Raw genomic sequence first — 25430 nt, 5'->3', positions numbered from 1 at the left:
GTGAATGTAAGAGTTGTGAGGAGTCAGGACATAAATGGCAGCTGATAACTATTTAGTATTAGATCAGTTGCCCTTGGCATCGTGATAAATCATAAATCTGGACCAGGACTGCTACGAGTGATTTTGTAAACAGATGAACTTTGATGATCAGGAATTCATGAGCCTCTGGAGCAGACCTCCCAATCCACGTTGAGAATGCTAGTGGCTTACAAGCACAGAGTAACGTTTGAGCCCTGAGATTCGCCAGCACAAAAAAGAGAAAATGGGGTGTATGTGACATCATGCAGGGAAGTTTGGTGACTGTCTACTGAATTTATGATCACTGGGAGTCAATGTTACATACTAATCACTAAGTCACACCCACTGGGCCAAGTGCTCTATGTAGTTACCAGTAGCATGTTTAGAAGGGGCATGGCGTCATTGAAGATCAGATCTGTGATTCGCTAGTTGGCAAACACCACCTGCTAACCACCAAATCAAACACGTGTTTGCATTCTTGAGGAAAATTGAATTCGTGAGTGATAGTTTGAATTTGGAACAGTAGTTAACTGAATTGTAAATGAGAAATTTATCAGCTGCTCATCTTTGATTTGTTTTAGTACAATCTCCTTGTAATCACTGGTCATCAAGAAATATGTGATAACTGCTAGGCTAGTGTTAATTTCTTCAGTGTAGTACAAAAATTTGTAATTCTGTTTCTTAACTGCCAGTTGAAGAATCCTAACTCCTAATTGCTAGAACAATTATGGCTCAGTTTAGTAGTATTGATGTTAATTGTGAGAGAAACTTATCCATCCTGTGCCAGATGTACATCCTATGGTGGATGCCCTCTCCTGCAAGTGTTGGACTCTGCCTACTGTTGGATGTGCATGCACCACAGGCTGGGTAATCCACCCTTTAAATGTGGGGCAATGGACATCGTTCTTTGCTGTCAAGATAGTAGTTAAAATAGTTTCTATGTCTGCTGCATCCTGTCCCAGTCAAGAATTTACTAGACTCTATTTTGGTCTTTTGAAGGTTTCCGTACTGATCTGTACCCTTCTATAAACAGGAGTGAATTTTGAGAGATTTTCTAATATTTCTATTATATGGGCTCTCAGGAATGTTTTGATCTTAATCATTTTTGCATTGATTTTATTAGGTATCACAGAATCGTTGAAGCGACAATCCATCCTTTATGAACATAAAAGTTTCGGAGTTTTTCCAGGGTTCTCCACATAGAGGTAGGGTTCACAGGAGGGTGATGGGTCATTTTCTGTGACTTTCTGGTTCCATCGGGTGTTACATGATATCCTGGATCATAGCCCTTCGTTGGAAAATACCATTTGCCTATTGCTGGTTCAACCATGTTGTCAGTGCCTAATCTAGTCCTTCATAAATCAGGTTTAAGTTGGATAATACCTTCTGCTTATAGGTGGTTCAATCTTAGTGTCAGTGCTAACTTGCTAAGTCTAGATCTCTATAAATCAGGTCAAAGTTAGGACTTAAACTTTCATATAACTCATACCTTGTTCCCAATATATGTTGAGACTTTAATAGACTTAATTTTTTAACTTAGACTACTGCTGAAGGAATCAAGCATCCAGATCCCTTACAAAAATAGGTGTTTGCAGTTTTCTAGCTTTTCCTTCCTGTGAGTTTGTATCTTCGAGATGTGGAAGATGGGCAAGCTGTAATTTCTTGAATTATGTTTTGCCCTTGATCAATATTCATAACTTCCGGTTCTATCTTTATGCGTAATATTGTCTTGGCATTAACCAATGGGTTGAGTTGCACAGGCAGTCTAAGAGAACTATTTGTTAGAGAAACTTGGACTATTGCTGAAGGAATCAAGCATCCAGATCCCTTACAAAAAGAGGTGTTTGCATTTTTCTAGCTTTTCCTTCCTGTGAGTTTGTATCTTCGAGATATGGAAGATGGGCAAGCTGTAATTTCTTGAATTGGAAGATGGGCAAGCTGTAATTTCTTGAATTATGTTTTGCCCTTGATCAATATTCATGACTTCCGGTTCTATCTTTATGAGTAATATTGTCTTGGCATTAACGAATGGGTTGATTTGCACGGGCAGTCTAAGAGAACTATTTGTTAGAGAAACTGCTCATTTGTAAGCTGTTCATATGCAGTTTCAATCTTTTGTTCTATCAATTTAACAAGAAGATCCACTCTTGCTATAACCCATTATCTACTAGATAAGGATCAATGACGTTGTTATAGGATCACTTGTTCAAGGATTTGCAAGACAATTGGCTTCTACCCATGATTAATAATCCAATTGTGATGTCTACTTTTTCACATGCTTTATTCCCAAGACAGTGTTATTAACTTATTTTGTCTCAGAGTACCTGTGTAACTTGGTGTGTCTCATACGCTAGGATAGTATTTTGTCTTTTGCAAGTCCACATGGATTTGTAACTCTCAAGAACAATTGTAAGCCCATGTAGGAATAAGATAAGTGTCCCTAGGAGTTATGTAAGGTGTCAATAAGGTGTGGATTTGCCTTCTCTGTAAGGCATGTATAGTCCACTTGTATTTTTTACTTTCCATTCGTGAGTAATCATATTTCATTTATATTTCCGTTGAAGGGATAAGCTCTTAGGTTATATAGTATATACTTCTAAAATGTAGTGAGAAATTCTGAGTAACTTGTTCATCCTGGGATTTTGGTGTGCAGAAATCCACCTTTGCACATATCAGTCATTCAGTAATAGTAAGAGCTTTTTTGCCGCAAAATCACAAAAAGTTGTTCTATTTATCTACAATTTCCTACTTAACCTATCTGGACACTAGTCACTTATGGCTAGAGTTAGCTTTGACAGTTTATTCTTGTTAAACTTATGGGTTTAATCTTCACATAAGCCACAAGGCAACCTTGCTGTAGCATTAATTACATTGTTGTAACAATAATCACTTTCACTTTTTAAAGTGAAATCTGACCTAGTCAAGGCTTCTTGGGGCTACTGTCCTACTTTTTGAATGGTGTATAAATGCACAATCTTCATTTATATTCTTCTCTCAAGTGTATTACTTTTCATAAGTTATTTTCGTAAGGGCACCTTCTCTGTTACACTCTCTTTTGCATGTTGTTGTGTTACGGTTACTTCTCTCTTATCCACTGTTATGGTTATATGGCTACAACTCGTTCTCTCTAGCACATTGACTCTTCCTAGCTCACTAGTGCTGATTTATTGCTGCTGGTTTATCTTTTTGCTGGATTAGGGTTTTGCAGGTTGGTTCTATCTATCTCTCTTGTGAATCTCAACATGGTATGGGAGCGAGTGTGAACCTCTCTCTTCCTATTTCTTGTTTGATCCAAAGAAGCTATTGATTATTGACTTCACACTTCTCTTGTCCATTATAGAACCAAGGCACTTTTGATCTTCTCTTTTTCATAGTTTTGATTCTCTTTCAAGGACATTACCTCTTATAGGGTTCTTTTGGTGTTTTTCCTAGGTTTAATCTTTTGTCAAGTCTAGTGCCTCACTTTGAGAGTTCCTTGAAGATTTTCGTTCCTATCTATAATGGCAAGTGATGCGTAATGGACTCTTACAATGTGCACCTAGCCGTGCACTCTACATATTAGTCCTCCTTTACTTCACAAGAAAGGTTGTTGAGGTGATAGTGGCAACCCTTTCTCTTGTTGCCATAAGGTCTGGCCCACCTGGTGAGGCTTTGCAATAGGCCTGCTATATTTTGTGGCAACATGACCTCACCCTATTTTCTCAAGGGTAGCTATTGTTTTCAATAAAGTGTGTCAAATATGTCTTGAATCATCTTTTGCAGTCCATTTAACTGTGTTAAATCTATCACTGTGTTGTATGCACAACGTTGTACTATTTTAAAGTCTCTCCTTTTAAGGATGCAACAGAAAATGGACACAATTTTGGATGGCATGAAATTTAGTTCCTCCGATTTGATGTTAAGTCCTGATTATTTTGCATATATGGAAAAAATTGCTAGAAATAATAAGCATAGAAGTTGGTTATGTGTACATCTCAATGATGGGCATTATGATGTTATCCATAGAAAGTTCTAACTTGGAAATAGTGGAGGAGAGGATGCCCTAATTGGTTAAAGGTCTTGGCAAGTAGCAACATGAGTAAGTTACCTCAAAAATGAGTTGGAGATATTTGAAATAATTTAAGTATTTGGAGTAAGAGAGGAACAACAAGCACCTTTAATTCGAAGAAGGTAACTTGCATAGTTTTGAGGCTGCGTTGGTCCTTCAAGAATCTTTAGCATATTAAGTATCATTGTTAACAATAACAACATTTATTATATAGTTTGAGTTAAGAGTTAAGGCATTTGAGTTAAGATATTTTAACAAAGATTTGGGGATCTAGTTTAGTGTATTGAGATATTTTAATCAAAATTTATGGATCTAGTTTAGTGTATGCAGATATTTTAGCAAGATTTAGGGATCCAAGCCTTTGATGGTCAACTTGTTGGTCTTTGATGATGTTATAGATGTGTGTTTGGGCTCCCTTATTTTGATGATTGATGTAGTGAGGCAACTCTTCTCTTGAGTAATTCGACCAAACTATTCTTCTAGTTCAAAATTGCTCCTTTCGTATAGAGTGCGGTCTTGTTAATGATACGATATTATGCAAAATTATCCACATTAGATATATTTGCAATTTTGCCATCATGGAAAAGAAGAAACGTTCTCATCCATATTTCTTTCATTCAGAGTTGGAATTCTAATCCTCTCACCACTCAATATGATATACATTTTGCTGATTTAGTGGTTGGAACCATGGTCTTTAGTCACTATTAAAAGAGGGACTTTATATGTGTTAAACACACATGAAGTTGATAGACAGATTTAGGATAAATCATGGAATTCAATTTTATTCATAAGGATGTACATATTAATACATTGTCATTGACCCTTGGTTTCATATACCAAGAGGTCTCTTGGATTTTCGAGACTGTTCACATTCGTCCGCACCAACCCTTAGTGGATTAGATGTCCAACACCCCTCCCCGCACCCCCCTTAATCCGAAGGGGTGTATATGAGTCTAATAAGAGAGCTTAAATGTAGAAATGCAAAAATGCATGGCAACCAATGGCTGGATGTGCTCTATGAAATGGTGGTTTTTAAGGAAGACCACAAACCCAATGAGGTGGGAGAACTCGAGGTCTCAACCAGTGGTGGTTTAAGGCTGACCACCAACTCTGGAACTAAAGCTTGGTGCAATTCTTGAAATAGTTCCAAATCTAGCTAGAAGCTCAAGTCTTTTGCTAGTGGAAGTGTTCCCTGATAATGGTTTATAGTTGACGAGAAACTGAAGTCTCCTGTAGGTGGTGTTTTAAGGAAGCTTGCCAACCAAAAGCATGCTCATGGGCATGACTCTATCTCTGGCTACAACTTAGAATTCGACTATGGATGACTCTGGCACTAGGCTTTGGATTAGTTTGTGGCTTGGGCTTGCTTGATTTGTCTTTGAATATTGTAAGTGACCATCAACTCCCCATTGTCAGATACAAGGTGAGAAAATGAAGAAATCTCAACTGCAAGATGAGTCAATACTCGAGAATGAGCTTTGAAGTATGATCGAAATATCTTCTTGGCTGTTGAAGCCCATTGCTAAGATGTGATCCATTCAAGGTTCTTGCAGGAGGCTTGTTTTTGGAACATCTGTTTGCTAGAAGAATTCTTGTTATTGATGTCAAAGGAGATACCATCTCAAGAAAATTATTGTATAGGCTTGTAGATGACTTCAAGCCCTTTCCAACAAGTATTTACTTGCCTTTTGACTCCTACTCTTTGATGAGATATAGATTTTTTAATTTGAAAACCCATATGCCTATCTCTCATCAAGTCGACCTACATGAGCCTACATGAACTCAAGTCGACCCCATTGCCAAGAGACATGTTGTTTCATTAAAGGGTTAATTTGTATAAATATAGGTTGTGGCTCCTCATTTCACTCATCCAACTCGACAGACAAGAAGAAGAAAAGACAAGGTTTGGATTTGAAGAAAAGGATAAGTTCATAAGTCATGAACTTAGTGACAAACAAGAAGAAGAATTCATGATTTACTTTAGTGGTTGGATCTGGTTTTCTCGGCATATATCTTATTGGGTCTTGGTGGTTTTTTGTTTGTTTTTTTTACTAGATTCGTTGCCCTCCTGTTGAAGAAGATTTGACCTTTTGAGTGGACGTTTGGGAGCAAAACTTTTGGACCCTTTTGTACAAAACTTTGGCCCTGTGTTAAAGGTGTTTTGACCCTTTGGAAGGTATGTAACAAACCTCTATAGTTGCGGCCGTAAGTGCAAACCCGTGACAAGTTATTTTTTGTCCTGTGGAGACTTGTAACAACACAATATTTGGTCCTTTAATAGAGCAGTTTATATACCTTTGTTTGGATTAGGCTTAGAGCATACACTTTAGGCATGTTGAGCATGCTCATTGGACCTTGAAGCAAACATTTCAACCTTGTTGAAAGCTGGACTTTGACACTCTCTTAGACAGATCTTTGACTTATTTTGGAGCAGATTTTGGAGCCACCCTTGACCTATTGTTGAAGACTTGACTCAACCCTTGTGGAACAAACCTAGAAGCAGACTAGAGGTCAATTCTGTAGCAGGCTTATTGAAGCAGTTTTGAAGGTAATTTGTAACAGAACTAGAGTTGTGGTTGAGCATCATTTGAAGACCTCTTTGCGCAATACTGCAACAACACCTTTTGAAGCAGTCATCCATGGAGCAATTTTGAAGATTATTGTTGAAGATATCTTTGAGTACTTGATGAAACACCTTTGAATATCAACTGAATCATTTTTGGATATTTGTTGAAGCATTCCTGAAGATTTGTTGAGGCAACATTCCGGACTTGCTGGAGTACTCTTGAAGTTTTTTTTGAAGCATTGTTGAAGACATTTTGAAGGGGTTTTTGAAGTAGGTAATTTTTTGTAAAGTTTTTGATTTCACCAAGTTGGAGCTTGGAAGTTGTTGAGAAGATTGGAGTCCTCATTTTGACCAAGTAGGAGCTTGGATTTGTTCAAGGTTTGGAGCCTTGAAAAAAATCAAAGATTTTGTTGCAGAGGTTGGACCCCGTTTTGTTGTAAAAGAGGATTGGAGTCATCACTATTTTGATCAATAAAATTATTTTTGTTTTAGCTCTTGTGTTCTAGTCTATTTGGCAATAAAAATCTTAACTGGCATAAAATAACAATTGAAAGAAACACTGGTTCACCCTCCCTCAATATTTCTAACAGAGTATTTTTACAACAATGCTCACATGGATGAAGATCAAAACACTGATCTTTCACATGGTCAATTCTGTCACAATGTTGGCATTTGCAAATTTTCTATGGATATGGAACAAGAGTAGGTGAAATTGACTTGCCTTGAAGAAACCCAACACTTTGAAACTGAATGGGCTTAGAATAGTCTGGAATGTAAAAGGAAACATCCTTGTCATATCCAAGACTAGTTCTATTCCTTTTGATGACAACTTCTTCCCAAGGTATGATGTAGGGCTTGGGAAGTGCTACTTGAACCTCTGCATCTTTATGCAAATCTACTCTTAAAATTTGCACTTGATGTGAATCAACCTCAACGTCACTGATTTGATCAATTTTTGGTAGCTGATAGGAGTTTGTCTCAAACTCAAATAGAAAATTGTTCTGAACAAACAAGTTCAAAATGATGACTACGCTATTGTAGCTCATTTGTTGTAGCCGAGATTTGAGTTGTTGAAACTCGATCTTTTCTTGTGTATGTTGTAGACAGATTCTAATGTTAGCAAGTGAGCCTTTGCTGATTTTCATTGTGTCATCAATGACATATAGTATCAAAGTATTCAATAACTTTAATACTCCATTAAGTCTGGCCATTTTGTCAACAAATCAAACTTTGTAAATGAGGAGTGTTAGGTTCAATTGAAAATGCATCTATTTAACTTTTTTTCAAAGAAATTAGAAGTTGCTCCAGTTCCGATCGGCACCAAGTTTTGGCTCAGTGGAGAAACCATACAACATTGGAAGGGGATAACTTCTGGAATTTGTACACTTTAATGCACTATAGGCAATTCAACACCAAACAAAATAATAACTAGGAAAATGACAACCATAATGAGTCTTAAATACAATACCACAAATGTAGCCACATTGGTGCTACGGTGGTCATGCCTTCTCTACACAAGCTAGCATCATCTTTCTATAAGAGTCCACATCTTTCTAGAGATCATTATCCAACTCACAAAAATAAACAAGAGATCTGGATAAAGCGTGGAAAGGATAGAATGTGAACTTACCGAAACTACACAAACTTAACGACTATTTTTCAAGTTCTATATACAAAATTACAAAGTTACGCCTTTGGTCCGTGAGGGGTAGACGAGATTCCAAATATAGTTTGAATGTAGACTAGTAAACACACACGTGAAAATAGAGAGCAGTTAGGTTGTTATGGGTCATTAGAAATAACCAAGTGGCTTGTTGGATCATGCTGGACACTAAAGCATAGACCTCATAGAATATTAAAACTGACCATAAAGTGGCTGCTAATGTATCCAAGTGCCCAACGTTTCTATGCATGTCGCCAAACCCTCCATCTATAGTGAACGATTTCAACCTTGGCTCACAGTTAAATGTAATACAATTGCTACTCAAGATGTTCCAATCATTGTCGAATGGAAAACGAGGATGTAGTCCCTTGCTTTTGTTCTTCTCCTCAATAATGACGATAATGAGTTCAAACGAGCTTAATCCCATACTGTACGAGTCACAGCCAACAGAAAAAATTGTTGGTTGAAAATGATGACAACAGTGGTAGAGGCAACATTGACAAATCCATTTCCTCCCAACAGGATGAGGATATTCTTGAAAATGATGAGATGTTATACCTTCTACAAACTTGCATTAGACTACCCAGACATAGCTTTCACGAAATATCCATTCCCTCGAGAAATTGAAAACGCTAAGCAAAAATGTGACCACAATTCTTGTAATGAGACTTGAGTAAGTCTTTGCAAAATTTATTGCAGAGAAGAGGAGATCAATGACTGGCTGTAGAGTAGACTTCTTGTAAAAATTTGAATTGAAACGAAAAAACTATAGAGATACCTCTCAGGATTGAACTGAGACACCAAATGAGTGACCACCAAACGAACTGAAAATGTAGGTGTGGAGAGGTTAGACTTGCAATGGCACGAAACCATCGTGGTCTTCATCACTACTGGGGCCTTCGGTTGCATTAAAAACACACAGGTCCATGAGTTAGACATGTCTCAAGAAGGTGAAGACTGCTCAACAAAAAATAGGCGCTGGACAAAAAATCAACACAATTTTCCTGATTAGCAGAGGAGTGTTACGATTACAATAATGCTAGAATCTTAGAGAAAGGTAACACAGAGTAGCAAGGCTTGGTGCAATGGGACAAGTAGTGCTGGCAAAGTGCGCAGAGCATAGGGAGGAAGGACTAACAACATAATTGACATGCAGAGAAAGGTCACGCAACTAGTGGCCCAAACTTGAGCAGGGAAGGAATACACCTGCTCTGATACCATGTTAAACACACACGAAGTCGATAGACAGATTTAGGATAAATCGTGGAATTCAATTTTTATTCACAAAGTTGTTCATATTAATACATTGTCATTGACCCTTGGTTTCATATTTCAAGAGGTCTCTTGGACTTCCAAGACTGTTCACATCCGTCCACACCAACCCTTAGCGGATTAGGTGTCCAACAATACGTAACACCATTCTTTGTGGTTTAAGCTACCATTTCACTTATCATATGCTACTAGTTGAGCCTAAGTCATTCTAAATCAACTTATTTTTGGTAGGAAATTCTCTAATTTTCATTTCCTTTCAATAGGATGAGATACATTTTTCAATAAAATAGATGCACTAACAAAGACTTCCATTTATAAATAGTTGAAAACACAACAATAGATTTTTGGACAAATTATTCAAGCCTAATGCTATGCTGACATAAACTTTAGTGAAGGATTTTACCAAACTCTATGCCACTCTCTTGATTATGTGGCTCTCAAAATATATGGAAGAGAACAAACTTAGAGCTAAAGGACAACTGCGTTTTAGGGTTGGATATTGGACTATTGACCACATTTTTCTCTTTGGCTATTATGAAGGAGGTTAGACAATGACAACATGTTTACACTTTGAGCCATTATTGAGGAGGCTAGACAATGGTCATCCAAAGTCTTGTGGGTAAGTGGATTTTCAAAACGCTTTTGATTTAGTCCATAGAGAATCCTTGTTCTAGAGATTGTTAGACATTGGGATCTTTACATCTCTCATTGTTTTTATTATGAGGTTCTATGAGGTAATTACAGGAAGACTTCATATATCTTAGGGATTTTTAACTTTATCAAAAGCTTGCCATGATAAACCATGTGGAGGACATTTTTCTGACAAAAGAACTGCTTATAAAGTCTTACTTTTAGGATATTATTGGCCTTCCATTTTCATGGATACCAAGGAACATGTTAAAAGATGTGATAGTTGTTAGAGAATGGGCAAACCCATGCCTTAAAATGAAATGCCATTACAACTACAGGTACTAATTGAACCCTTTGAAAAATTGGCACTAGATTTTGTTGGACCAATCATCCCACCTTCAAAGTAAAAGAGGTATATTCTGGTATGTACTGATTATGTCACTAAATGGGTAGAAGCTAAAGCACTTCCTTTTGCTACTAAAAATGCTGTAGTTTCATTTCTTTTTTGAGGATATTTCCAGTGGTTTTGGTGTTCCAAGAGAAATTGTAATAGATCAAGGAACACAATTCACATCCAGATTAGTGCAGAAGCTTTTGGAACAATACAGAATCAAACACCGAAATCTACTCCATACCATCCTCAAGCCAATGGACAAGTTGAGTCTACAAATAAGGTGATTGAAACAATCCTTACAAAGACTGTACATTTACATAGGAAGGACTGGGCAGAAAAGCTTCCAGAAGCTTTGTGGGCCTATAGAACTACATGGAGAAGTACTACAGGGCATACTCCCTACGAACTTGTGTATGGGAAGCAAGTCTTACTTCCAATCAGTGTTACTTGGCAGCGGGAGCGAAAATGGGAGCGAGAGCAACATTTTCAAAAGCTCCCGATTTGGGAGCGAATCTCGGATCGATTTTTATATAATATATATATTTTTTATATTTTTTATATTTTGATACATATATGTCAACAAAAACATGTAGAATGATGAATTAGATATAAAAAACATAAAAAAACATAGATTGATCGTTGAACCATCAACCATATAACATCAATCATCTAGAAGTTATAATCTTGATTCTTTATCAACCACGTCCACAATTTAGTAACATACAACATATTGAGTCTCGTAGTCGTGAATTATGATTCATGATTCATGATTCATCAATCTTAAAGTTTCAACTTCAAGCTTTCAAAATTGAAAATTCAATATATAACATTTATCATCATTGATCACCAAAGTTGTACTTGTAAGCTATTACAAGAAATAATATCTAACATGAAATGAAATGTTATAAAATGAATTATGAAATGAAATGAAACAACTTTCATGAAGCATCATATTCATAATTCAGAATCATTACCAATGAGTTATAATTGCCAACTTCAAACTTAAATTGTCACAGTCATATATTGTTTACAAAAAATATCATTATGATATGAAAGAGTCAAGACTCAACAATTATGAAAACTAATAGAAATTAGAAAAGACAAGCAAACTGTAAATATATTATCTAATACTACATGTGGCCCTTGCCACGAGAAGTGTCTAATGTACGAGTAGGTCGTGGTGTCTTCTAGGAGTCTCCCACACAGCCCGCCGACCAGAACCAGAAGGCACATGCCCTCCACGTGAGGGTGTAGATGGACGCGGCGACAACAAAGGAACAAGACTTGGAACTCGAGCACTGCTACTGGATGGTGGAGGTGGCATGGTTGTTGCTTCATCTTCCTCTCTCATAAGTTCCGCTTCCAATTCTTCAATATGTATAGTGCCATCCTCCAAATTATCATCCTTTGGGTGGTTGTCCCAAATTTTATATGTTGGATCCTCATAAGCCTGATCACAGTAATGACTCAACAACCTCAAGTTGTAGTGCACAAAAACCAAGCTTTCTGCCCGGTTTTCATTGAGTCTATTTCTTTTCACATTATGTATGAAGCTGTAGGCGCTCCAACACCTCTCTGCAGAAGAATTATTTACAACCTGTGAGAGAACTTTTTTTGCCAATTTTGGCAAAAGTCCATGGCCGCCATATGATTCCCACCATGTGAGAGCATCAAATCTGTCTCTATCTTCCATTGCATGAAAGATACCAAACAAACCAGTGCAACTGAAGTTTCTGCCTATTTCAAGATGCACACTAGCATGGAAGATACCAAACAAACCAGTGCAACTGAAGTTTCTGCCTATTTCAAGACGCACACTAGCACATTCCTCCTTGTCAGCTATCAACTTTTCTAATGCTTCCAAATATCCTGTAGATACCTCTTCATCAATATGGGGTTTGGCCCTAACCCCACTCCCTGGTGCAGGTTGGCCCAACCAAGATGTAGAGTAGTATTTTGGCGTAAGGATATACGCCAAGCAATGTAGTGGAACATTTAGTTTATCCCACCGTACACACACACAATCGTGAATCAGTTTGTACAAGTTGGGTTCATTGTTATGAATAATATCTTTTATTTGCCCCAACATGGTATCCATTTGCTCATACACCTCACCAATCACTGGTTTATGTGTATCTGCAAACCGAATCATGTGATAAATGGGCTTGGTGAAATCCAATACTTGCCTCACACGTGCCCAAAACATACCATCAAGAGCGGCCTCTTCCACTTGTTCAAAACCTTGCCTGTCAACTGCATTTGTAGCCCTTTCCTTTAATACTTGCCAGTGTGGACTTGATACCATGCTAGCCAATGACTCTCTTACCTTCAAAAGGTGCCTGAAGGTGAGGTAATAGCTACCAAATCTAGTCCTCGCAATCTTCAACAACTCCAATCTTGAGTGATTGCGGAAAAGGCCATGGGTATTGCTATGATTTGTAATAAATTTTATCATTTGTTTGCCTTTCTTGTACAAATCACCAATCCATTTGTATTGTTTGTTTTTGTTCTTAACAATATCATGCATCAAAAGGTTCATTGTGTGAACCAAACACCCAGACCAAAATATGTTGGGGTATTTATCCTCAATAATTGCTCCCGTTGCCTTACAATTAGGAACATTATCAGTGATGACTTGGATGACATTGTATGGCCCAATACGGTCAATTGTTTCAAGTAATGGTTCTGCAATGTTGATGGCGGTCTTGAACTTGTCTGAGTAATCATATGCTGAAAGAAAGATGGCACCACTAACAGACACAACAAGAACATTTATTAACGGCTTACCTTTTACATTTGTCCATCCATCAGATACAATGGACACCCCATGGTCAGTCCAAGAACTTGTCATTCTATTCAAAGAATGTGATAGTTTTGCTTTTTCATGATCAAGTCCAATGGTTCTTGCCTTGTCATACCCAGGGCTCTTGTATCCTTTACGGGCATCATTTATGGCAGAAACCATTTTGTGCCAATAAGGTGAGCGAAGAACATTGAATGGTATCCCACATGCATAGAGAAACCTGTAAACTTTTGAATCCACATCATTTGTACATCCTTCATCAAGGAAATATGATATGGTTCTACGCCTTAAACCTGGTGACCTTGTGCCTCCATATCCACTGCCTTGGGAGGATCCTGAAGGAGTTCTTTGTGCATGTGATTGTGAGTTTGGTTCAAAGAAACCCTTTGATTTTTTAGATTTGTATTGGGCTTCCTCCTCTTTCGTTATGTATTTGGCTCTATTTGCTGCTGACACACCTGTACAAGTTTTGATTCCTATTTGTTTATCTCCATACCATGGCATTTTCCTGCAGAGGTGTTTTCTGGCACAGTTGTATGAACCTGTGTAATTATTGTTGCAATGGGGGCAATGAAATTTAGTGGTTCCACCCCCTTTCCCTGATTCAGACTTGTTAACATATTTCCACAATGGGGTTTGGTTTTGTTTAGTTTTTGAGCTGACTCATGTTCACTCTCCTCCAGCTCCTCCTCACCGGGGTTTTCATCAAATCCACTATGTCCCCCTTCTTCATCCCCTTCTTCATTTTCAATTTCAACCCTCCTTTTTCTACTCTCCAACACCATAATAACCAAAAAAGGAACCAAGAAGAAGAAAATGCCAAGAAATATAACCATGATGTTTGAAATTTGAAGTTTTGAATCTGCAAAATTTAAAAAAATGGAATGGGAATGGGAATGGGAAATAGAGAAAAATTTATTTATTTATTTAGGAATAATTTAATAAACATTAAAAAAAATTGCTAGACACTCTATTCAATATTGTAGAGCCTACCTCTTTGGCGTCCAATCTCCCCTTGCAAGCTCTTCAATCTCCCCTTGCTCCTTGCTTTCTCTTGCTCTCTCACTCTCTTGCTCCTTCCTCCTTGCTCTCTCTTGCTCTCTCCTTGCTCCTCACTCTCTCCTTGCTCTCTCTCACTCTTTCCTTGCTCCTCACTTTCACCCTCTCTCAATCTCTCGACGGTCGTTTTCGTCGCTCCGGGAGCAATCGCTCCCTGACCGCTCTCGGAGCGACGGGAGTGATGCTCCCTGCTTCACTCTGGAAATAGGCAGGGAGCGCAAATTTTTTTACGGGAGCGCGCTCCCGACCCCCTCCCGAGTCGCTCCCGCCTGGAGCGTGGATTGGGAGCGGGATCGAGGGGGGGCGCTCCCCCGCAACACTGCTTCCAATAGAGTTCCAAATCCAGACTTATAAAACAACGGTCCAGCTAGATCTTGACCTTTCAGAAGCACCGAAGCAAAGAATGAAACAACTTAGTGAGCTTGATGAAATAAGACAAGAAGCCCTCCAGAGAACCAACCTAGTTCAGCAACAGAGATCCAGATGGCATGATAAGTACATTAAGGAAAGAAAATTTCATCCAGGAGATTGGGCATTACTCTTTGATTCAAAGTTAAAAAAATTTCAAGGGAAATTCCAAACCCACTAGCTTGGACCTTATGAAGTTGAAAATGTCTTTGACAATGGTGTAGTTAGAATCATGGCTATTGATGAATAGAAAATTTCTCTTTTAGTAAATGGACATCGACTCAGACTTTATCAGAAGCCATTGACAAAAGAAGAATTTGTCAAAATTTTCCAAGATAATTCAAAATTGAAGATGGTTGAAAAGAGCTCCCCTTCTTTTCCACCTTAGAAATTTTACTCAATTTTATTAAAATAATAATAATAATAACAATAAGAGGTATAAACATGAAAACCAACATGTTGTTGGCATGTTTATACAGAAAATTTGAAGTGAAAACCAACTCCTGTTGGCACCTTAAATTTTCTTTCAAAAAGAAAGTTCCTTTCTTAAAGTGTTTTTTTTTGTTCTATTTATTCAGCTACAGAATGAACAACTTTTTGCGGCTAGGATAAGTTTCTGTAGCCCTAATAAATTTTTGAAGCCACTTGACAGGGACACTTGGTGATTTGAATTGAAGGATAATTGACAGTGCAAAGTACCTGCAGGAGATATCAAAGAACAATTAAGGTTAGAAAAGTTAATCAAAGGTATGTGATACTTTAATTTAACAATGAGGATTAATATATTGCATATATGAACTAAGAGGACATAGCATTGCCAAAAATAAAACGAAATCATTGCAAATTAAGGGTGAAGGTCGCTTGTCAAAATCATCATAAACCACCACTTAAAACCTCTGTCTTGTCCTTATTCCGAATCAGTTGAAGTAAATCACCAAATCATTATTTTGAATGCGCTCCAACGGTCAAATTCACTCCCACAGCCTCCATTATAATTCTCATGTTCTCCCATTTCTCCGAATTCATATAACCTTTCTATCTCTCCGCCACTAACCGAAACCCTACCAACACCATTTCTCTTGTCAAAATAAGCAGTCCTTGAGACGACGCATCCTTCATAATGGGTGTTATTGTCTGAATCGAGCCAGCAGGAAATAAATTCTTAGAAGGATATCCTCAGACCAGGGAGCTGTTGCAGAAGAAACAATGGTTACAATTCATAGAGAAATTCAGCGGTTTCCACAAGGAAGTGACGAAGATTTTTGCATGCTTGTTTGATGGAATAGAGGTTGAGATAGGAGACATTAAGTTCACAATAACGAAGTCTTTGATCGCAGAAGCTACTGAATTGCCCAGAAGCGGAGAGAAATGGTTAAAAACAGGGGAATTAATGGAGAAGATTGGAGAGTCTTCCTGAAAAATCCAAACATGGATACCACAGTCTTCAAGAAAGGTATTCCTAGTACAACCCTTAAGAGTAAATGGAGGAATTTACTTCTTGTACTTCAAAAATTTATTACTTGTGAGGGTCGGTTTGGATACATGTATTTCTACCATATTAGGATAATGATGCATTTTCTTGAGGAACACCAGATGAATCTTCCTTATTTCCTCTTGCATAGTCTTAAGAAAATGTCCATGAATGTTCAAAAGAAGATTCAATTCATAGACAATACCATGTATCATCATGGATTGGTAAAGATCTTGGTTGAATTCCACCTTCAGAGTGTAGGGGATGACTGGGAAAATTTCTTGGTAAGAAACCATTTTGAAGAAAAAGCTCTTGAACAACCTAGCAGTAGTAGAACCCTCAAGGGAAAGAAGAGAACAATGGAAACAATAAAAGAACCCCAGTCTCAACAGGAGTTATCAGAAGATGAACTGCCCATAGTTGATATTTTGCAGAAAATGAAAAGGGGAAATCTTAGAAGGAAGAAAGCTAGCAAAAGAATAGAAGATTTACCACAAACCAAGACCCTTCCTCAGGAAGAAAAGCCAAAAGCCAAAAGAAGGAAAGCACAAAGATTACAGACCCCGGGACTAAGGAGGAGTACTAGGTTGAACACAATGCAACAAATAGTCTTAGGAACTATGGAATATATTGATCTCGAGGAGAATGAGCCAATTGAAAACCCTGAAGGTTCCCAGGAAGGATCACCAAAACTATCACCAAGAGTGTCATCACCACCTTGCAGTTCACCTCCGAAAATTCCAGTGCACAGTCTAGGTGTTGACCCTGTTCAACAAGAGATTTATGACTACATAGAGTCATTGGAAAGAAAGGAAGCAACAACTAAAGAATCAATCCAAAGTCCTGGAGAAGGAAGCAATCAATTCAATGAGCCACAAGAACCTTCAACATCCAATGTTTTAAAGCAAGAAATTTTTGAGCTGGAGACATTGAACAGATATCTCAAGAATGAAAATCAGACATTGAAAGCACAAAATGGGATCCAAATTGCAAAAGTGACAACCTTATCCTTCATTTGAGTTTGTGGTATAAAAAGAACAAAAAGCTGAAGAAAGAGAACATGGCAATGCAGAGAGAAATTATCAACCTAAAATACAAAATCCTCATGAGAAAACCAAGGATGCCAGTGGTTGCCAGAAAGAAGAAAAAAGTGAATCCTGAAGGCGATAATCAGAAGGAACAAGAGAATGACAATGATGGATTGTATGAGGACATACAAAACCTCCAGCGTGGGGGAATGTAGAGTCCAAGGACTGTCTTACCTTGACACCCTTTTTGCCTATACTTCTTCCTTTTTCCCTATACCTATCACCTAAATAATGCAATAGACACAAGGTTTTGTTAAAGGTAAGCATTTAAATGTCTTCTTCTTCATATTTGTCTATATACCTTATTGTTTTGTTAAAGTATGCATTTGGCTACGGAATTGGCCTGTTTCTGCAGCTAATCTGGATTTCCGCAGCTATCTCCTTTGTTAACAGGGTTCAAATGCTCCAACTTAGCCAAGGAAGATATGGATGGATGAGGAATGATTCCCTCGTGGATTCTTTCCTATTCTCTCGAGCCAATCCTTCAAGAAGAGTGCATGACAACACGGTCAACCTCAAAGTCAACTGCAAGATTATTGCCGGGACAGAGACCGAGTTTTCTCGAAATCTTATCGATTTGCTTTTCCAAATAGCAAATCGATTATTTAGCGATATAGTTTGATTTAGTAGGATCAGAATAAAGATATATAGGCTTGAAACTCTCTTATTGTTATACAGAGAAGTATTATAAAAGCAATGGCTGCTCTATGTTTTGGGTGCACGTCGATACATGTAAACTTTAAGAACATCTTGTTATGCTTGTTTGCGAGTAATAGACTTGGATTATGTTTCCATACTGCGTTGATTAGAGATTGTTCGCTATTCTGTGGAGGGCCCTACGACTAGTACAGGTCTTTAACCAATTGCGCATAGATTTCCTTAATTGCTTTATCGTAGATGCTCTATTCTGTGTTTGAAATGCAGTATGATGGAATTCATAATTGAATTGTTGTCTGCATAAGCAATTCCCTTTGCTTTATACCTAGCTTAATCCTGTTATTTCATTTGCAATTTATCTAGTACAGTTTAATCATTTTCCTTGCTTTCTACCTAGTGTAGTCAATTGTTTCATTTTCATAGCATAGTTGCTTTTCAGTTTAGTATATTTATGACTTGTTTGGATGAAGAAAAGAGTCACAATCATTTTCTTGACAATTAAATCCAGACACCATTCATTTACAATCTGATAGAATAGATCTCTTTACACATAGTAATTTAGACTTGGCTGCAGCATAAAATTCAGAGATAAAATCCAAAACAGTCTAACAAGAAGCTTAGAATCACACTTAAACCATCCATAAATTGATTCAATAGGAACTAATTCCTAGATAAGTAGTTAACAACTTTAAGGCACAACTTTTTAATACCATCTTCATATTAACTTAGACTTTAACAAGAACGTAGATATCTTAACAACATCAATTAACTTCTAGCACATATAGTGCACTTGTGCTTCATCAGTATACCTGCCCTGGTCGATAATTTATGTAGACAATTTAAGGACATTAAATTGGCTAAACATATGCCAAAAGGAAGCTCCAAGAGAGATAGAAAATTTAACCAAACATTAAAATTCATCAAAATCATCCAAATCACTCCACAAATTTTAGGCCAAAAATCTCTAATGAGCTAGCCGAAAATCCAAATGATGATGATTTCAAATTATAGGGAGCCTCTCCTTTATACAAGACTCATAAGTTCAAATTCTTAAAGAGGGAGCCCTAAACATCATAAATGACATGCAAGACCCTTGGTTACAAGCCAACCAAGATAGCTTAGACACAAATTATTATTTAGTTTCTCCTCTAGCCCATGTCATCCATGCAAAGTGCTCTCCAAGGCTAGCGTTGAGGCCTTTTGTGATCAAACTATGGGAGAGGGGCTTTAGAATGATGACAAAAAGCGGATTTCCATCCAAATGCTGCAAAACATCTCCAAACCCCTACTTGAGCTCCGTGGGCTCCAAATGAGTCTCATGGATCTCCAAGTAGCTCATAATCAAGTCAATGCTCCATTAATGAGGGCTAGAAGATGACACATGCCCTCCCATGTCTCCCTAGGCGAGAGATAACTTCATCCAGGCCCTGGAACAATTGCCAAATGTCGGGTGCAATGTGTAGCCGGCTGGGCAACGTGGTCCAAGTTGTTGAAAATATTAGCGAGAAAAGGGTTCCTTGATTTGTGCCTTAATCATAGGAGCTAGAACAAGTTCCTTCTTGTGCATGACTCAAGTTCCTAAAAAATAGGAGATTCCCTATAAATTAGGATGAGTTCCTATAATTTAGGAATCAGTCCCTAAAAATTAGGACGAGTTAGGATGCAGTTAACTGATGTGTTGAAATTGAAAGTTGAGTTCTTGATTTTCTAGTGTGAGTTGATTGAGGCAAATACAAGTGATTGAGTTTCAAGTGGTTGACTTGAAATAGGACGAGTTGCATGAGCAATTAACTCATGCTAAGTCAATCAATCACAAAATCATTCCTTAATTATAAAACTCACTAATTTTAACCATTCGAATTGCCTTTAAAAGAAGGAACAAAGGCACAAGTTGAATCGTTGTTTTATTGAGCATGAGTTTATGAGCTTGTGAGCTTGTGAAGGAAAGAACATGCAAGAGGAGCTTGTGCAAGTATTGAAGAAGGAAGAATTGCCTTGGGAATGCGCTAGGAAATAGAGGTTAATTCCTAAGAAACATGAGCAACCCATGGGCTAGGAAATAGGGGCTTATTTCCTAGGATTTGCGCAAGGATTTCAGGCTCATTCAGGCAAGGCAAAAAGGCAAGCAGATTAGGGGTCTTGCAGATTGTTTCAAGCTTAGGTCAAGTAGAAAGATCATTGTATTCTTTATTGAAACAATATTGTATTGTAAGAGATCTATTGCTCATTCTTCTTCAATAACATTCTCAAGCAAGTAGAGGGTTTTCCTAGTTGGGTTCCTTGGAAAAAAAAATTGTGTTGTTGAATTATATGATTGTGTATTTGTTTATGTTCCTATTCTACTACAAAATAAGTAGAGAAATTTTGTGTCTATATGAAACGAAATTAGTTGCAGGTTGTTCATATTACCAGTTGCAAAATTTTGTGGATTTTCTACATGGTATCAGAGGCCAGATTGGAATAAAGATAACACATCCAAAGTGCAAAACACATCAAGGAGACATTTGAAATAGGTTGCAGACTCTTGGAGCTCAATGAAGAAGAGAAGGTGACTTGGTTTAGGTTGGTTTCTTGTGATTGTTTGGGCAGATTCAAGAAGAGGAGCAGGGCCGAGGCTAGAAGGAGCAGTTCTGGGCAGTTCTGTGCCGAGTTGGAGGTTGGTTTTCTCATGTAAATAGACTTGATCTATTATGTGTATGCCCTAGTTCAGTCTGAGTCCTGTAGGGACAATTTTGAGGGTTGGAAAGACATTACAAGTGGCTGTAAGAGGGCAAAAAGATCAACGAGTAAAGGAGCCTGCCTAGAAGAGGAAGCCGCAGTGTTTGTGAGGAAATTTGGGCCAAGAACAAGGTTGTAGCAGTAGCTACAGGTAGTCCTAACCAGGGCCGAGAATCACAAAGGAAAGCACAGGCCGAGAAGGAGCAGAACAACTAGAGATATGTTGATTGGTGTTTCATGTTGATGTTTTTCTAAGTGGATATTGTTCAAGTTGGACAGTGTGTGTTTGGCATCTTAAGAGCAGTGAGGAGGGCTGCTAGTAGGTGTCAAAAGGAGCCCTAAATGCAGACCTATGAAGGACTATTAGGTTTGCTAGGAGAGGTAGTTTTAGAGGCCCTAAGTACAGTGCTTAGAGAGCTCTCAGGGGAAGCAGGATGGCTTACCAAGGGTTGAGAGCAGATCACTGTCTAGAGGGAGCATCGAACTTCATAGCTTGGAAAGGGAGGATTATGATAGTGTTGGAAGATAATGGTGTGGGAGAATTCGTGAAACAGGCTATCCCAACACCATAAGATGCCCAAAAATTGGCCTTGTTACCCACCATATGTGGGTGGTATCATAGAAGACATTTTTTCTCCTAGATGGTCCTCAACCGGCAACCATTAGATCCTTGCAGCCACTAGATAGCTTGATGTGCCACTATCTTTGCCACATGAGGCGGCCATGTGGTCCCTCGCCCATCTGTTATGATTGTATGTTCGAAGGTGGGCCTCCCGATCCTGAAGGTATGGCTTTTCATTGGTATAGTTGAGTAATTTTGTTTGCTTATCATGGACACTTTTGGACATGGATTAGTGGGGGTATTCAACGGAAAGAGTGGGCTAGGTCTGTAATCTTGTCTCCTCTGCCCAATTTGGTGGTTAGCCTTGGGTCCTAGTCCCATGGGATCTCCTCTACTGGCTATTAGCTTCAGGGTTGGCACTCCGTGGGAAGTCCCAATTTTGGTTGCGTGGTCCTGCTTCCCGACACCATATGCATCATTGCCCTCCACTCACTTTAACCCCATTTCATCACTTTCCCATCCGGGCCACTTTTGTCCACTGGGTCCACAAAGGGTTAGCCTCCCCCTCTCCTTGTCCACACTTTGGGTTGGGCCTGAAACGATGCCCCAGAGGTTAATTAAGCTAAAAAGAAAATAAAGAGCATAATTTGGCCACTCTCAACAAGAAATGTACCACAAAATGCAAAAGATGGCCGGGATATACAAATTTAGCACATGGGCAAAAGCCACACATGAGCTCTACCACTTATTTATGGCCATCACCCTGGTTCTTATGGGCCCTAGATGAGCCCCCTCCACATTAAGGAACCCATGATTGTCTCAACTCCTGGTGGGAAATGAACTACCCCACATTAAAAGGGGTATCTACTGCTGTATCCTGCACATCATGCTCTCATTACCTCGAGCCCTGAACAATTATGAAGAAAAACAATTATAGGCAAAAGACATATGAAAAATGGTCGAAAAACAAAGGTTGGGGTAACTTATGTACCATGATTGCTTCCTCCCAAACTCATATACCCAAGTGTGGGCTTCCCCTATCATAGCTACCCTTGTACCATGGCATGTGGCTTGGAGCTTTTCCCTTGATCCCCACTCCATTCCATCATAATATCACATGCCACCTACCACATGATGGATGTATCATGGACATGTCACCCCCTTTAAAGATTGAAACCACATCATAGGGTCTTTGGTTAACCCCCTTATTAAGATTGGAGACACCTGTACATGCCAAAGGCCACTATGGAAGGGCATTTCATTATTAAATGCCCATTTGATTCCATGATTTGTTAACTCTTTTACTTGGTTATCTAATGATTTGTTGTATTGGAGGGCAAGGGGATGCATTAGATCTTATGCAGGATTGTAGGTGGGTCTCCATGTGGGGTTTGGTCTCCCTATACGAGGGCCAAGCCCTTTAGAGGGCCACATTAGCGCTTGTAGGGTGAGTGTTGAGAGCCATGGGCCTCCACCATAGCAAAAAGTACTTCATGGATCCCCAACACCATTTAATGATTGCTCGTGTTTGTGAAAATTCGGAAACCCGAATCCTATTGCAACAATTGATGTTAATTCTTCTAATTGTTAATTCGATTCAACAATTTACTTGTTGTGTGCTACGACAAATATCGAATTAAATACAATGCAACCTTCACAAATAAAATACTGCGGAATAAATAAAAACGCTGGAAGAAATAGATGCACACACACAATATGACACTGTTATTTTTGGACTAAGTCCCCGGAAAAACCCAACTCGGGAAAACTGGTGCAACAACTGAGGGTTTTAATATTATGCAGTAGTGAAAATTTGAGTACAAACTATGGATGCCCAAACTGGCTATCCAAATAGAGGAAAACTGAGAAAAATAACTAGTGAGGAAAATTCCTCACTCCATAGGCGATCCAACACTGACCTTAGCTCGAAACTGAGCCGTCCCTTGCTACCTCTGCGCAGTCTCTGCGTCAACCTACGCAGTCACTGCGTCCCTCTAGCTCAGAACTGCGTCACCTCTCACTGTCTTGTCAACTGCTGTCTAGGAAATGGATTCTCTCGGCCTCTGGAACCTCTATCCAGCTTCTGGCATTGAGTCTTGACTTCTCCCCAGCAAAATGGAAATCTCCTCTAGAGGGCTCTGCACTGCCTCTCCGTGGCAATCACTGCCTCTCTGCAATGTACTCGTCAGAACTGGAAAAGCTTCCTCTAGCCGCACTATCTCTGCCCCTCTCTCACTGAATCACCTTCGGCAACTGAATGCTGCTACTCTGGAGATCGATTTCCCAGCAAAATCGAATGCTCAACTGATTTGGTGTATTCTCCATCGCCACATTGACCTTCTCTTATAATCCTCTGTTGGAGCACCAATGACTGAGATTAAAACATAATCGATGGTTAGGATCATCTTGGAGTCGATCCGTGTGAGTTTCTAGAAGTTTCACGCCATAACTTAATTAATTCTTATTAATTAGTCATATTCCCTAAGTTTAGACTTAGGAAATATTAAAAAAACGATTAATAATTTAATTAAGTTATCTCTAGGTGGAATTTTCGAGAATGATTTCTGGGTTTTGGAGATCTCATGTATTCTAGCCTCTCCACAAAATTTCGTGGCTAGAACACATTCGATGCTACAAAAACTAACACTCACTCTTAGCGAGGAATGTGTTCTAATGCTGCTGCCCCCTGTAGCAACACCCTGTCTCTGCATCATCTCCTGTCACACTGCTGATGTCTGGCTATTGCTGCCCACCAGCTACTGCAGAACTCTGATATGTTTCGCCTCTGTGATGCTGCAGACCCTACTGAACTGCTGCATTTGTGCTGCTGCTGACCCTGCTGAATTGCTGTCAACACTGCATCTGCACTGCAACTCCCTCTCCATCTGTTGTTGCTGCAACTGCAACATCTGCAACTGAAAAGCATCCTAAATATTGAATCAACTGTGATCAGTATGATACATTTGTCACCCAAGTCTCTGATTGCTGCTAGTATCTGCGCTGTCACTGAGGCCTTTGTGCTGCTACTGGCTCTGCATTGTGCCAACTGCACTGTTGCCAACTCTGCATTACACTCCCCAGCATCTGACATGAAACTAGACTCTACGTCTATCACTCTGGCATCTGACATCATTGACTGCGACTAATCCATCTTGCTACTGACTACTGCGGGCTCCCGTAGCAAGGCACTGATTCAACAGGTGAACCTCCTCAAGAAGCTTGCCCATTTGTAGTACTCTGGGGCTACAACACCATGTCAGCGCATTTGACTCTTGCAGGTATGTCAACAAACATGGTGAAGTCTTCCTCGAGCGTTTTCCTCCATCCTGGAGGACAACCTATCGTTCTCTGCTGATGTTGCCTGCTGGTCCTGCTTCTCCTCCTTGTCCTTCTTCCTAAGAGGACACTAGGTGCTGTAGTGGCCAAGCTCACCACATCTGAAGCACTTGACCTTCGACATGTCCTTCTTCTTTCGCTGCTCCCCTTGTCCTTGACTAGGACCCTTTGATGCGAGGGCCACATTCTCCTCCTCCTTCACCTGCTTCGATCTGCTACTGCTGCAACTGATGGAGCTCTTCAAAAGAGCTCATCTCAACTCTTCCTCCAGATCGGCCCACATCTTGTCCCAACCTGGCAAGGTTTCTCTGCCCAAGATACTTTGGACAAATACCTGCCACTCCTATGAGACATTATTGAGTGCCAATTGTACTAGCTCTGTGGGTTGAGGCGCTGCCCCAACAACTGACAACTGATCCCAGATCTCCTGAATCCTGGTGAGGAAGGGGTCTATGCCTTCCCCCTTCTACATCCTGGTGCATCTCAACTTTTCCTCCAAGTACATCTTCCACTGCTCAGAAGTGCCTTGGTATAGTGTGGAAAGTGTATCCCACATCTCCTTGGCTGTTCCCTTGGCCACTATGTGTGATACAACATGATCCCGGACACCATCTAGGATCAATCTCTTCGCCCTCACCATCTCCTTTTGGTATTCCTTCAGCTGATCTGCATCCTGGGGAACTGCTACCATTGCATCAATATATGGCTTCAGGCGGAAGGACATCCTTGCCTTCCAT

The 25430-nt window shown here is 39.2% G+C and overlaps 1 protein-coding gene across 3 annotated transcripts in view; it reads left to right on the top strand.

The window, feature by feature from the left end:
- Window positions 1–25430, top strand: part of LOC149210064 (guanine nucleotide-binding protein subunit gamma 1-like) — a 92318-nt gene that overhangs the window by 1245 nt on the left and 65643 nt on the right. The window lies entirely within an intron of this gene.

This window comes from Pinus tabuliformis, chromosome 1_2, assembly GCF_031772625.1.
Source record: "Pinus tabuliformis cultivar Carrire ecotype Pingquan chromosome 1_2, CPIR1, whole genome shotgun sequence".
NCBI lineage: Eukaryota > Viridiplantae > Streptophyta > Pinopsida > Pinales > Pinaceae > Pinus > Pinus tabuliformis.
The sequence above is the reverse complement of the archived record's forward strand: the minus strand, read 5'-3'. Positions and strand labels throughout refer to the sequence as shown.